This window comes from Serinus canaria, chromosome 5 (genome assembly GCF_022539315.1).
Source record: "Serinus canaria isolate serCan28SL12 chromosome 5, serCan2020, whole genome shotgun sequence".
Taxonomy (NCBI): domain Eukaryota; kingdom Metazoa; phylum Chordata; class Aves; order Passeriformes; family Fringillidae; genus Serinus; species Serinus canaria.
This window is the reverse complement of record NC_066319.1, coordinates 17,068,833-17,074,182: the sequence shown is the minus strand read 5'-3', so window position 1 is coordinate 17,074,182 and position 5,350 is coordinate 17,068,833.

Genomic DNA, 5,350 nt, shown 5'->3' with positions numbered 1-5,350 from the left:
CCACAATTTAGGGTTGATGTGAATGGAGAAAGGAGGAATTAGATGGAATTTAAAATCCTGACCCACTGTTTGACTCAGAAAGTCCATCTAAAACACTTCCCAGCTAACAGCAAATGCAATTTCATTTTAACAGAAAGTTCTGAGCTATAAAACAGAAGTGGGATGCAAAGTCCTCATACTGCAGACAACAATTCAGTGCTGTGATTCTAAAAGCATCATTAAATAAAACAATTTATAGTGTTAATTCCAGCTAATTATATCAGAAATATACTCAGACTCCAAAACCAAGAAGAACTCATTTTAAGTTGGATCTACAGTTGTAAGATGTGATACAATATATTTGTAAAGGGCAACCGCTTGTCATTTATGAAGAGACTATTTACTTATGCTAGCAGAAGTGGTCTGCAGGAACTGTGCCAAACACCTCCACCTGGTTCCTCAGTAGCTCCAGCTCTAGTGCAAACAAAGACACTTTGGCTTTCACTTAGCCAGGATGATCAGTTGTTTTAATGAGGGAAATGAAAAATATTATTAGCACAAAGGTTTTTCCACATTAAGACATGAAAGAGCAGAGCAAAAATAACACAACCATTTGTTTTACACAAAAGCTCCCAGCACAGCAACTGAAACTGCACCTATAAACAAGGGGGAAATCAGCCCAGAGGTAGCTGCCATGAGCAGAACTGAGCTTTGTCAGCCTTCCTCCCACAATATCACTCTAATAACTGTAGGGATTAGGGAGCCAGCTTTACAAATGGCATAAATTACTCTCTCCTCCTCTCTCTCAGTGTGATCACACAACACCCCAGGCATCTTTTCCCTAACTTCCACTGCACAAGGATGCCAATTCTGCTACTGCTGGGCCTTCATATACTCAGGATATACAAACATGTCTGTTCACAGAACTTGTTTTGTTCAGCCCCCAAAGGAGCAAAGGAAAACACAACAAGATTGCAAAACCTGTAATAATAGCCAAATCATCTACAGCAACTTCTCTACGCCACATGAGTTCACCTGAAAAATCAGAGAAGAAGCCGTAAAGACTGGGTGAAAATGGACACACAGAGTCCTAAATAATATCTTACACTGGGCAGTAATTCTGTCTATTGGCTATTTTTAGTCACAGTCCCATCCTCTACAGCTGCAAGCAAACACAGCATATAATGGAGTATATGCTTTCCATCAGTGCACTAGAAGAAAACTGACTGGAATATACTGAAAGTCCTACCTAGACCATTTCTAAATGAGACTGTAAGGAAGAACAGAAAAGTAATGTTTGCTGAAAATTAGCAATGTTTGTATAGAGGTTTTTTTAAACTGTTTTAACACTTGAAAATAAAGGAAAAAAAAATCAGTACTACCTTTTGGAGCAGGATGAGCAGCAGAGGTAACTATAATGTGTAGACTTTACATACTGGAGGAAACTGTTCAAATCCCATAATCTTCTACGCCATCTGCATTAATCCTTGAGGAAGATCACTCAGCCAGGCCCTGCTACAGCCATACACAGAGAAGGAACATAACAGTAAAAGATGACAAAGTTGGAAAATTAGATAGCCCAGCTCTGAGAAAGTGCTCATGGATTTGCAGAAAAGTGCAGCAATCTGGGAAACCTTATAGCAAGTCACTTATGCAAAAAACTCCATGCAATCTAGACAGGAGAGGGTCTGTGCCCTTCTGCCACTATGTGTATGTCCACCAAGATTAGTGGCTTCTGGTAAATGAAATAAGGAACGTTAGGAGGTCTCTAGAAAGACAATATGCTGCTTATTTACACTAAACATTTCCACACGATCCTCATTACTGCTCTCAAAAAATCAGGTGGGCAAGGTAATAAATGCCCTGTGATTAAACTCTGCTCACATCTGTGTCCAGCTGTGAACTCACACACAGAGGGGCAGGGTTTTAGTTTATATTCTGCCTTCCTACACAAGAACATTGCTAAATTTTACTTTATTTGAACTCCGCACAACGAGGGAATAAAATATGATAATCTATGTGCCAAATGAAGGCAGCTCAAAAGTGCCCATCTGCTTTGGTCTCAGCAGTTAAATGGAGAATAAGTTCTAACATGCTGGAAGTCAAAGTAAAAGCTTACTTCATTAAGACTTTGTAAGAAACTTCCTTGTTTGTTTCTAGGAAAAATAGCATACAAGTTTTTCTACAGTATTTTTACTAAAACAATTGTCAGTTACTCTGTAACCAATCAGATATTGAAATATATCCAGAAAAGGTAACTGATATAAGTAGGAAAGGAAAACAACAAACTGTTTCAAATTTTGAGTCTGAGATTCCACTTGCCTGCATTTTTTTTGAAAATAACATTTTGTTATAATGTTCTCATTTCAAAAGGATATATTTGAAAACACATTTTGCTTTTAATTTCATATACTAACAAGACAAGTAATGTTAATTATTTTTGCAACTGTTTGTGTAAGCAGCAAAAATCCAGTTCTGTTCCCGTTATTTTTTCATATTATGCTGGGTTTTTTTTCTAAAGAGATGATATGTTTTTCCCCAGTGCAGACTATCAAAGTGATTGCCTAGCAGACTACAAAACACCAATTCAGGCTTACTTAATTTGCACTTATTACATATAAAAGCTATCACTGAAGGAATGTTATTTTCAGGAAATAGCTGCGTACAACCTCTTCAGGCTGCAGAGGTAGAATCCATCTGCTTTGTGCTGCCATTTGTTTAACTGAAGTCACAGAGCATTTGATTATACTGTGTATTAATCAAAACAGTAAACTTCAAAAGACATGTCCCAAATTCAGGAGAGACTGTAATTACAGTTCCTGTGAACATCCATTAGCTTTGCAGTCTCCACAGACAAGCATGCACAAAACACTTCCCCCCCTCTTACAAATAATTACCACTGGTGGCTCACAGCAGAAATGAAAAAAGCATTTCATATTTTTGCTTGAGCCCATAAACACTAAATTGTTACAACTCACTCAACAATTCTTTATAACTAAGAAGTGGTTAGAGAACCTGTTTTAGTATTGTCATCCTTTGGTCTACCTTATCACATTATCTCTTCTCTTTCTCTCCCAACTTTCTTACCTGGAAGCTACACTTGGTTCTGCAGTTTCACACCTATATGTGACAAAAAAAACAAACTATAACATGAAATACTATAGCAATTTTTCTTGAAGAGTAGCACCGCACAATGAGACAAGTGAAACAACTTATATTCCACAATTCTCTGTTAAATCTTTGTAATTTCATTACAAAGACACTACGGCAGGTCAAGTTTTCAAGATACACTTACCACAGGAGATAACATGGGATGCTGTTATCCCAGAAGAATGATCCATGTGGTCCTACAAGCACCCAGCTAAGTCCTCTTTTCTGTCTCAATAAGATATTTAGTTGTATACAGATACAACCCCTGCCCAATACCTGTTAAAACCACATGTGTGATGATAACTGACAATAAAAATACCGGCTTCGTATCAAAGGCCAGCTGCAACAGAATCAGCTGCTACTTCTTTTTCTCAGTGAATGCAATAAATATTGTGCAGAAAAATGTATTTAACTTAACCATGTGTAAGTCTCACCTAAAAAAGAAAATCACCCAGAAATACAAGAGCACATGTCAGTTGGAAAATTCTCCATTTGGCATCAGGTAGAGAATGTGAAGATACCTTAACATTCATTGTGCTTGAGATCTTATACAAATACAAGGAAATTTTTCTTGCAACAAAGAAATTTTTCTTGCAACAGAGCCCATATACAGGAAACCTTTTTTTTAAAATATATATTGGAAAACTTAATGATAATATACTGTGTTCCAGTAAACACTTCCATTTCACTGCTTGCTATACTAGGTGTAGGTTGTTTTAATAGGAACATTAAATATTTTTCCCCAGTTATACCCTTGATCCTTTATGTCCAGTATCTTTGGCCTTGCTCTGCCAAGTACCTCATTTTAGGAATGCCTGCTTTTTTTATTTAGGAATAAATAATGAATTACCACTTCAGCACTCATTCCCACCTTCTGCCCCTCATGCAGTTTTCCACATTTGTCATAAAAGGAGATGCTCTGCAGGACCCCCTCTCATACCAGCATCTCTCTCCTGTGACATCTTTCCATAAATGTGTTGAGGTGCAAATTTCAAAAGAAAGCTGTTTTCCTTGTGGCTCACTGTTTTCTATATTCTCTGTTATTACAAGACAACCTGACATTCCCATAGGTTGAAAAACTAGGGAAATGCAAGACCAACCCACAGAAGTTGTTCTGCATTCATTCTGGAGCTCACAGCCATTCTGATGCTCACTTCTTTTCTTTTTTCCTTTTTTTAATAGAGAATTTCATTACTAAGAATAATGTCAACTTTGTTTCTTTCAGAATATTATTTCTAATGCAACAAATATGTTTTGCCTTTAGAGACAAAGGCAATATTCTTGGCCTCAAGCACCAATATACCAAGGATGGCTCAAAAATCCCATCTGATTCTTCTTACCTGGTATTTATTTTTCAGGAAACAGTAAGGGTTATTTTTATCTTTTTGAAACACAGAGGTACTTTTTCTACCTCTAAGGAAAAAACATTTCTTTCTAACATAGCTGTAATCAGAGACAAAGAGGAATCGTAAACCCCACAAAAAATCATCACAGAATATAAACAAAATGAAAATTGTGATAAATTATGTATATCTTTTCTATAGAAGAAACAAACTAAAAACGAAATATCATTTTCTTCCCCACATCCAGTTTGAGAAGCTACCTACTAGCTAATATAAAAATGGATGCCATTTCAGAACATAACCCCTTCCAATTCTGAATTTTTTTTTCTGAGACATTGTGGTTCAATAGTGCCACTGAAAGTAGAAAAAACAGTGTAATAGAATTTAATTCTGGTGCTATTCTAGATACCATTGCCAGAGTGATTTTAAATTGCTTTTGAACGAACTAGAAAGTTCAAGTTAATTGAACACAAGGATTCATGTAGCAAATTATCTTACTACTAATGGTATGGAAGAAAGAAACCTGATTAGCTACCCCAGCTGGATACTCGCAGTGTGAGAAGTCAAGAGATGCCAGAACTAAATCAGAAAGGTGAAGATCAATAGTTCTTTAATCAATGGTGGATTACAGTGGGATTTATTCTGCTGAAAACAGCAGGGGCAGATAAATTCCCCGCTGAGATTAATTACTGGGAAGGGTGGATGCGAGGAGAAGAGTGCAGTCATCTTTGTGACAACTCTAAGTGGCAAGAAGAGCACCAGTGGGAGTACAGAGCTCTCTGCCTCAGTCTCTGCTGGTGACCAATGACACCCTCATCAAATTCCCAGCACCTCTTAGTTCCTTAGAAGAAATTGCCTCGAAGCCTGTGGATTTCCAC